The sequence below is a fragment of the Pistacia vera genome, unplaced genomic scaffold (genome assembly GCF_008641045.1).
Source record: "Pistacia vera cultivar Batoury unplaced genomic scaffold, PisVer_v2 Contig676, whole genome shotgun sequence".
Classification (NCBI taxonomy): domain Eukaryota; kingdom Viridiplantae; phylum Streptophyta; class Magnoliopsida; order Sapindales; family Anacardiaceae; genus Pistacia; species Pistacia vera.
This window is the reverse complement of record NW_022196530.1, coordinates 295389-306601: the sequence shown is the minus strand read 5'-3', so window position 1 is coordinate 306601 and position 11213 is coordinate 295389.

Here is an 11213-nt window from a genome sequence, read left to right as displayed (position 1 = left end):
ATATCTCCTAACAAACTCATTCTTCCCATTTTGCCCTTACTCTTTCTTGGAAATTCCATTCATATCTTTTGATTCCTTACAAACACACCCCCATACTAACATATTCTCCATGTAATTTCCTTACATTTTACTCTCCACTTTTCCTGCTAATTAGGGGTAAAATGGTCAAATAACACCTAAGGGAAAAAATATCTAAAACTCAATAAACTTTTCACCCGGCACGTCGCCGCAGCGAAGAAGCTTCCTTCGCCGCGGCGAAACTGTCCAGCAGCTTCCCCGTGGCTTCAACACCTCTTCGCCGCGGCGAAGATTATTCTTCACCCCGGTGAACCCTGTAACCGCAAAAACCTTCTAATTTTGACTCATTTCAAGGCAAATTCTCAACCTCTCAACACAACCAAAGACCAATCAACCAATATTCATAAAAACCGACTCAAATAAGAGCGAAACAAGAAACATTAGCTACGTACCTCAAGTGGGGCATTACATTTGGTCATTATTGGATTAGATTCAATGATGGACTAAAATATATTATTAAATTGGATTCAATAGTGGGTTAAATATTAAACGGGATTATTTTATATGTCTTGATTATAAATTTGTTTAAATCAAGGATTTAATATTAAAGAGCTAATATTAAATTAAAATTGTTTCAAGGGCTTAGGATCAATAATGATTTAATATTAACAGTTAATATTAAATTGAAATTATTTCAAGACTTGAGAACAATTTCAAATTATAGAAAAATGGTCATTGTATATAAATAAGTAATATTCCCAAATTTAATCTAATTTTTCATTTGGATTGAAAATCTCTCTCTTGTGCTCTCATGCCCGACTCTCTTTTCTTCATCTTCGGGTGACTTTATTTTGAGGATTTTCATCAAATTTGTTGAAGATCTTGAACTCCTTTTCAAGTTACAAGAGTTGTAAAGCATAAAAGGTAACAATTTCACCCTTTTAGTTTCAATAACATGTCATATGACCTTATACCATGTTTTACACCAAGTTTACCCTTTCTAAGCATGAATTCTTGCGAATGGTATTAGAGCCATGTTAGATCTATGCTTATATGTTCAATTTTTGGTGAAAAATTGAATCAAAGTTGTTGAAGAACAATAAGGGTAAAATCGGCATTTTTTGCAAATATGTGTTATGGTGTATTTTTTAGGCAAATGATCATGGATATGTGATTTTCATGGTAGATTACATGTATATATATGAAGTTCTATGTTTTTTGAAACAAAGAATTTCATGTTAGGGTTTGGTTATGTACATTTATGATGAGTTGTTGTATTATAGATGCAATTTCATGACTTTGGATAATTGTTGTCCTTGGTTGTTACATGTATGTACTAGATCCACAATTTGATGCAAAAATTTGATGAAATTATGCATTTTGGTCATGATTTTCATGTTGAATAAGGCATGTTTTAATGGTGATTAGTGCATGTCTTAGTGGTGATTCATGCATGAATTGTTTATATGTAGAAAACATGATTAATGGAGATTAGTGTACATGTTTTCTACATGATTAATGGAGATTAGTGTACATGTTTTCTACATGAATTATCCTTGAAATTCGTGTGACAATTGAATGCATGGATGATGCATACCAATTGCAAAATTTGGCCATGTTTGATGTTGATCAAATAATGCATGAATGGTGTTAAGGTGATGGCATGTTGATTAAGTTGATTAATACGAATGATGTGTAATTAGAGATATGAATTAGGATAAGGATGATTTATTAACTAAACCATGGTTGATGGGTGATTAATGCCTTTAATCATTTAATTTAATTTGATTAACAAATGAGATTAAAGTGCATTAAATGTTAGGGTGGTGAAATGTCACTAATGCCCTTTTAGTTAATTTTGACATATTTATAGGTAATTGTTGCATAAGCCTTGAATTCATATATATTGCAAAAGCATAAAAGATAATTTGCCTTAAAGAGTTAAGGGTAAAATGGTCTTTGTGCCAAAAGCATGGAAAGGTAGTGTGAACATAATTTAACTGTTAATTATGTCTTTGATAAGATTAATTGAGTTAATCATTAATTTATATTAATATGCCATGTGATAAGATAAGCATAAATTTACTCCACCAACTTTTCATTGCCAAATGTTGGTTGTATAATTGCTTATTTAATGTAAGTGTTACATTATCCCCGAAAGTTTAATAAATTTTTATTAATGATTATTAATGGGCAATTTATAAAATATAATTGATAAATGGGATATATATGTGTTATATTAACATAGTGCATATTTGTTATGTTTGATAAAATATGATGCCGTATTGAAGCATGTAATATGCTTGTATGATTTATGCATAGAAATTATGCCATTGTTTATAGTTAAGTTTTAATATTTATATGAAGTATTGAAACTTAATTTTATGGCATGACATTTAGTTTTAGGTAGTAGTTTGGGTTTATGTTTTATTTAGTTGATACATATGGTGGATATGTATAGGGTAGATATTAAAACATTAACCTAAAACAAACCTAATCTTTAAAATCTTAAGGAATAATATAACTCCATGGCTATTATGAGCCAATAAATTCTTTGGCATAAAAATTAGAGACCAAGATTTCTATTATGTGAGGGATGCTAATTTTATGACATGGAAAATTGTCTTAGTTCTTGGATAAAAATTTCCATTGTACCCAAGATTTCTGTTTGTGGGGTATAATGTGAATTCTATTTTGAGAAGCCTAATGGGTCTGATTTAACTAGTTAGGGTACCGAGATTTTATTATGTGAGCTATCCAAAACTAGAGGCAAGGAAATGAATCATAGCTTATATGGTGATATAAAAGAAAATAGTTTCCTACTTATTGAATTTAATGGACCAAGATTTCTATTATGTGAGGGTATTAAAATTGATAAGAATTTGATTCCCTACTAGAATTTTCAACAAAATTCCTAATCGTCATTTAAGGGAGTATGAGATTCGAATAAAATAGTGGGAGCTAATAGATTAGTATTAAAGGTTTAAATTTACAAGGCACTAATAAAAGTTTTAATTCTTATAGCCTCTTTACAATGAGTTGTGTGATATTTAGTTGAAAATGAGCAATAATCTTCTTTGGGGATTTTAAATGACAAAAAGTTGATCGGACCAAATTTCAAAGAGGTTGAGGAACGAGAATTGTTCTCATTTGAAAAGGCGGCATACGTTATGGAAGCAACCTTCTACTCTCTATAGTCTCGGATGCTACACCAGAAGAGAGATAAAGGGTAAGGCTTCCAATGCAAGAAAGATGGACATTCGAAGAGGATTGTCCTCTATATCTCGAGAGCTTGAAGAAAGCTCGAGTAGGGATGTTTCATTCTTATGTTATAGAATTTGAGTTAAGTTAATTCAAATGTCATTCTTGGATATTAGATTCAGTTGCTACATCTCACATATGTGTTTCATTACCGGCACTGCAGAATATTCTGCATTGTCAAGAGATGAAATCATTTTGAAGATGGCAAATGGAGCAAAAGTTGTGGTCGATACCATAGGGACTTGCCATTTGACATTGCCATTAAGACACATTTTGTGTTTGTACAGAATTTTGTTTTTTCCAAAGTGACCAGAAATATCATTCTGCTTCTGTTTACGTAAATGTGGTTACAAAATATAGTTTAATGGAATGAGTATCTAATTATTTTGGAAATAAATAGTTGGCAAAGCTATTAATACAAATGCTTTGTATGTAGAAGAATTGAATGATCATAACATAATCACACATTACTAATAAAATAACTCCAAATGAATAAACTTTAATTCTTGGCATATTGATTAGGCCATATAGGAGATAAAAGGATAATCAGGTTACAAGCAAATGAGCCTTTAAGCCCATTCGGTTCAGAACCCATATGACCTGTGAATCTTGTCTTTAAGGGAAAATGATTGGTGTGCTGTCGTAGGCAACCAAGATTAAAAACCTTCCTAACCTAACTACTGAACTGTAAATAGGGTAAGCAAGGGTCGATCCCACGAAGAGTGTCTAGCCGAATTTTCGATGATGTGAACAAGGCTGGGGGGTTTTTGAGTAAAACAGAAAACAATCTTAGCAAAAACAAAAAAACAATTCAAATCGAAATCAATTAATATAACGAAACTTGGTCTCAGTCAACATCCACCATCAGAATCTTACAACTGATCATTGATGCCAAATTAAATCAATTCATACCTGAATATTCACCGTTGGAACTATTTTCCTATCTCTCCTTAATTGTAATCAATTAAGAAACAAGCGATCTTAATTAATCTTACCACTAAACAACCCTAGACAAGAGCTCAAGATTTAATCTAGTGGCAGCCTTAAGAATTAGAGAAATCGATGAAGCTAAACAACACAAACTCAAGCGGTTGTATTTAATTTAGTTGAGTGTTCTTCTTAAGATTACTAATTCCTGACGCAACAAATTATTAACCCTAATTGCTTCACAAGTTAGAGGAATCAAACAATTACGGATTTGATATCTAACTTAGCAGTAGATTGCAACAATTAATAAACTAATAGGCCTACTAGTAATTAAATGAATCAATCATAAAATTAGGCATAGAAGAACATCCAATACTCAAACACGAAAATTGAACACTAAAAAAAAATATAGATTAGATCTCACAGTTTATTAATTCCGAGGCCTCCGTTTCCTTCGACCAAGTTATAAAAGTTTTAGCCGCTCATGGCCATAATCAAAACTCAAAAGAGAAAATTGCGGAGAAGAGAAAAGAGAGGCGTGGTCCCTTGCCCTAATCTGATCTCTCCCCTAAAAATACCCAATTCGAATTCTAATTCTACTCAATCTCCTAAAAATATTCTAATATCCTAAAAAATAACACTCATCCTAATCTGATTAATTGGAAATAAAATAAAGTCATAATAAAATAGGAAAGTGGTGTGTCCAGCTGTAATTTTCTGCAATAGGTCTTCAAATCTTCCAATAAAAATCTGCCTATTTGAATTGCATGACAAGGGAGAATGTTCCAGAACATCTAGTGCAGATGCGTCAACTTCAAGCTCGATTAAAACCTTGATACAGAGAGTATCTCTCCAAACTCAAAACATGAAAGTTGTAGATCTCTTTCTTAATGTTCTACAGCATTTTGAATCATTTCAATCAGAGCACGGATGAGAGAGTTATGCCCAGATTACGAATCAGTGTCGAAACTGTCCGAATTCACCTAATTAGTTCCGTTTTGCAATTAACACCTCCATTTGCATCCTAAATAAAAATAGAATAATAATGAGTATATTTAGGCAGCAAATAAGTATAAAATACTAGACATTAAGGGGCGGTAAATATGACATTTTGCATTCTCATCAATGACCAAATCTCCCTTTAAGAGTAAAGAGGAAAGATCCAAAGAATTGTTGGATTTAATACATTTAGATGTATGCAGAACATTTAGTGAAATGACTTGAGAAAGTTTTTCAATACTTTATTATCTTTACCAATGATTATTCTAGGTACGGGTATATGTATTTGATGAAATACAAATCTGAATCCTTTAAAAAGTTTAGAGAATTCAAGAATGAAGTAGAGAAACCAACCAAAAGAAGTATTAAAATTCTATTATCAGATTGTGGTGGTGAATACTTGAGTATGAAATTTCAAGATTTTTTTTTTTAAAATAATGGTATAATATCCTACTTGACTCCTCTGAATACACTACAACATAACGGTGCATCAGAAAGGAGGAACCATACTTTATTAGATATGACACAATTGATGGTGAGTTTCATAGACTTGCCAACGTCACTGTAGGGATTTGCCCTTGTTACCGCTATGCACATTCTGAATAGGGCACCATCTAAATCTATTGAGAAGACACCATATGAGATTTGATATGGTAAACCTCCTAGTCTCAAATGTATGAGAATTTGGGGGTGTCCAGCTCATGTCAAAATTTTCGAGACAGATAAGTTGGATGTAAGATCTGAGAAATGTTGGTTTTGTAGGATATCCTAAAGATAGTTTGGGATATATTTTTTTTTTTTTTCACTTCCGTTATGATCAAAGAGTTTCTATTAGTAAAAACGCACGTTTCCTTGAGAAAAAGTTCTTATAGGAAAGAGGTGTGGGAAGAGAAATTGTGCTCTAGGAAGAGTCTGGGAAGCTTCAAACTGATAGTACTCAGATAGATGGTCCTTTTCATGAAATCCCAATGCCTAAAATATCGGTCCCTGTTCGTCAATCCTCTAGAGTATCTCGATCTTCGGAAAGATATGGATATCTTCATGAGGAGATTTTTGAATCTATCATGATTGGAGAAGTCAGTCACGGGGATGATCCTAGAACATGTGAAGAACCGATATTAGATATCAATTCTAGTAAATGGCTGGAAGCTATGAATTCTGAGATAATTCCATGCATGCTAATCAAGCATGGACTCTCGTTGATCCTCCAAAAGGAATAGTTCCTATTGGATGTAAGTGGGTCTTCAAGAGAAAGATTGGCAAAGATGGAAAGGTATAGACCTACAAAGTTGGATTAGTTGCAAAAGGTTATACTCAGAAACAAGGGTTGGATTATGATGAAACTTTCTCACCAGTCGCTATGCTTACATCAATCAGAATTATTCTAACCATGGTTGCACACTATAATTATGAGATATGATAATGGATATCAAAACAACGTTTCTAAATGGATTCATTGAGGAAAATATCTACATGCAACATCTTGTAGGTTTTGTATCCAGTTTTGAAAGAAATAAGGTGTGCAAGCTGCATAGGTCCATTTATAGGTTAAAACAAGCTTTAAGAAGCTGTAACATCTGGATTGATGAAACGATCAAATCGTTTGGTTTAATGAAGAATCCAGATGAACCTTCTATTTATAAATGGACAAAGGATCATACCATAATATTTCCCATGTTGTATGTAGATGACATACTACTGATGGAAAATGACATTGAAATGATGACTGAAGTTAAGTAAGTTAAGTCATGGTTATTTAGAACTTTCTCCAGGAAAGACTTAGGAGAAGCAACCTATATCCTTGGAAATCGTATCTATAGAGATAGAGAGAAATGATTAATAGGCTTATCCCAAAGAATGTACATAGAAAAGGTGCTGAAACGGTTTGACATGTAAGACTCCAAAAAGGGTTTTTTGCTTGCAGTCATGGAATTCATCTTTCCAAAGATATGAGTCCCAAGGCTGATCAGGAGTGTGAGTGGATGCGTGGGATACCTTATGCTTCAGCTGTAGGTAGTCTCATGTATGATATATTATGTGCTGGGCCTGATATAACATATGCTGTAAGTGTTATGAACATATATCAGCCTGACCTAAGCGAGAAGCACTAGTCTGCTATTAAAACAATCCTTAAGTACTTAAGAAGAACTAAGGATTTAATCCAGAATTGAAGATTCAGGGACACTCAGATTTTGTTTTTCAATCAGACGTGGATGATAGAAAGTCTACATCCGGTTTTATTTTTATATGTAATAGAGGAACAGTCAGTTGGAAAAGTTCCAAATAGCCAATGATTGTCAATTCCACTACAGAAGTTGAATATGGAATCTATTTGGATGCATAAGTTCTTAACTGAACTTGGTGTGGTTCCAATATACAGGTTATCAGATAACCTTGTATTGTGTCAATACTGGGGTTATTGCACAAGCAAAGGAACCAAGGGCACACCAGAAATCCATACATATCTAGCGTAAATATCATTTTTTTAAGAGAATTCGTTGGAGCTAGAGAAATTTGGGTGCAGTAGACACCTTCAGCTGGATATGTAGCTGGGCCACTCACTAGAGCAATGACACAGAAGCAGTTGAACCATCATTTTGAAAAGATGGGTATTAGATACCACACTGATTGGTTCTAGTGCAAGTGGGAGATTTGTTAGTGTATGCCATAGGAACCAATCGTGTTGTCGGTTTCAGGACATTATATCTTGTAAATATTCTTTTAAGAATAGAAGACAGAGTTTTGATTTCACTTGTTGTTTACTACTTTATTTATACTATTTATAATGCATGTGAAATGTCCAGATGATATGGATCTTTAGAAAATCAAATCATTGAAGCATTCCCTAGGTAAGTAATGTTAATTGGGCAATAACATTGCATAGTAAGTATGCTGAATGCCTCCATTGAATATCATGTGATGATATTAGTGTGGGTGATTATAAGAGGTATATCATTAGGGCATTAGCATGAATAAAAGATTGGTGAACTGTTTATCGAATATGACCGATTACGATGAATCACATGGACATTTAGAATATGGTCAATGATACATCGTAAGATCATACTAGTGTACCACTGATCCTTAGACCTGAGACATCACGGTTGGACTCGACATAGGATGCATATGATTCATATGGTGTATATACACGAGACTAGTCATATCTTGTGTAAGAAGCCAGTTTGATCATATGTTATTCATGTGCGGGACAAGTGATGGTCAAGATGGGATCCATTGACTCGAAATGGTTTGGTCCCAAGTTACCAAATGAATGTCAATAAATATTGGAAAAAGGAAATCTCTAGCCAAAGTACAAAATAATCATATGGAAAGGAGTTTTCATGATGACACGTTCCATTGTATTGATTGACAATTCAGATAAAGATTAAGTTAAGGGTTTTGACATACCATGAACCTATACTTAATCGGGATTAGATGACGGAAGGATTTTACTACATAAAACGTATGATCGGGAAAAAAGGGTCATTGGAGTTTAACTTATTTGTAGCTCAGGGGTTATGGAGCATTGCTAGATGCCTATCATGATCGGTGGGAGTTTTGATCATAAAGAGTTATGACGAAACATATCGGATTGCGATATTCGGCCGACGGCTAGGTTACAGTGAATCTAAGTGGTCACACCTAAAAACCAAGTATGAGAAGAGAGAGTAATACTAGGGGTGTTCAAAAGAACCGGTTGGAACCGAAACCGGCGGGTACCCTGGGTTTGGTTCCGGTTCCTACCCAGAACCAATCGTCAATGGGTAGGTTTCGGTTCCAAATTTTTGGAATCGTTACTATGCGGTTCCGGTTCCTATAGTTAGGAACCAGAACCGGAACCGGAACCAAGAACCAGGAACAGAGACTAATATAAAATAAAATTAAGGATTAGGGGGGTTAATAAAAGCTTTTATAGAAAAAATAATGTGAATACATTTACATTTATATTTCATAACATTTAAAGTAAGTTGGTTTGACTTTTGAGAATTTACCTTTACAAAGTAATGGAGTTTTTAATTTATAATTTATAATTTGTAATTTTATTTTTGTTAACAAGTGCCAGGTGGGGGAGTATTTGTAAGTTTTTAAGGGTTTTTTTGCCATTTTAAAAACTTTTAGGGGTTCATGTAATTTTACAGGGTACCCAGAACCGGAACCGGAACCGTTGTTATAGGTTCTGGTTCTGGGTACCTAGGAACCGGAATCGTCGGTTCTGGTTCTGGTTCTAAATTTCAAGGAACCGTTGGTTCCGGTTCCGGTTCCTTCAAAAAGTGTAGGGTACCCGGAACCGAACACCCATAAGTAATACATATTGTTAAAGGTTAACAATGTTAAAGATGTAAACGTGTGCATCCGAATTTATGTATTGGTGAGAAATGATTACTCATAGGAAACTAGCACTTACGAAGGGTAATAAGGTAATTTGGTCATTATTGGATTAGATTCAATGATGGACTAAAATATATTATTGAATTGGATTCAATAGTGGGTTAAATATTAAACAAGATTGTTTTATATGCCTTGATTATAAATTTGTTTAAATCAAGGATTTAATATTAAATTGAAATTGTTTCAAGGACTTAGGATCAATAATGATTTAATATTAAATTAAAATTATTTCAAGGACTTGAAAATAATATTGAATTTGTATTAAGTGTTAATATATGATTCATATTAATTCAAGGACTTGAGAACAATTTCAAATTATAGAAAAATTAGGGGTGAGCACGGGTAGCGGGTAGAATTGGAACCGGAACTACTAGGAATCGGCACTGTGAGGGTAGGTTCCGGTTCCATTTTATTGGAACCAACACTGTGCAATTCCAGTTCCAGTTCTTATGTGTGGAGGAACTGGAACTTGAAAAAAGAACCTGAAACGGGTATCCAGTTTGGAACTTGTAGTGGATACCCGATTTGGAACCTATCTTTGGAACCTATTTTGGAACCTATTTTGGAACCTGTTTTGGAACTTGGGCTCCAATGAAATATTTGTGAATAATGGGGGGTTTCATATTTTAAATATAAAAAATTTAAAATAGAAAAAAGTTAAAATTTTAGAATAACCTAATTAAATAAATATACAATGAAACTTATTATATATAAACTAAACCATATTAAAAACTTTAATAGATTATAATATATTAATATTAATGTTTTGATTAAGTGTATAATTGTAATTAGGATCCACTTAAAAGTGTTTTAATGTTACTAAAAGAATCATTTTTGAATAAAATAGTATATTTGATTGAATAATAATATATTTAGTTATTTACTTCAATTATCAAGTTCTAAGTATATCTAGAGTAAATTAGCAATTAATTAATTATATATGATAAATTGATAAACATTAATAAATTTAATTACTAGTTAAATATTACACTTAATCAATTATAACATTCCATTATAGTTAAATGATTACTTAATTAATTATAATTTTATAGCATTGCTTAATTGATTTATAGTATAATTAATTATAGCATTACATTAATTGATTACTACTTAATTAATTGACTTATAATATTAAGTATATTACTTAATTAAATAATTAGAAATTTAATTAATTATAACATTACATTATAGATTTGTAGTATAATTAGTTAATTACTCAATTAATTATAACATTTCATTACAAATATTAGTACAATACTTAATTAAATGATTAAAAATTTAATTAATTATAATATTACATTAAAGATTTATAGTATGATTACTTAATTAATTATAACATTACATTATAGTATGATCATATAATTAATTATAACATTACATAATTAAATGATTATTTAATTGATTATGATATTATATTATAAACATTAGTAATTACTAATTTACTACATAAACATTAGCACAATACTTAATTAAATGATTAAATATTTAATTAATTAGAATATTACATTACAAATTTACAGTACGATTACTTAATTAATTGTAACATTAATTAAATAATTACTTAATTAATTATAACATTCTATTATACACAAATTAATTATAATATTATATTAAAGATT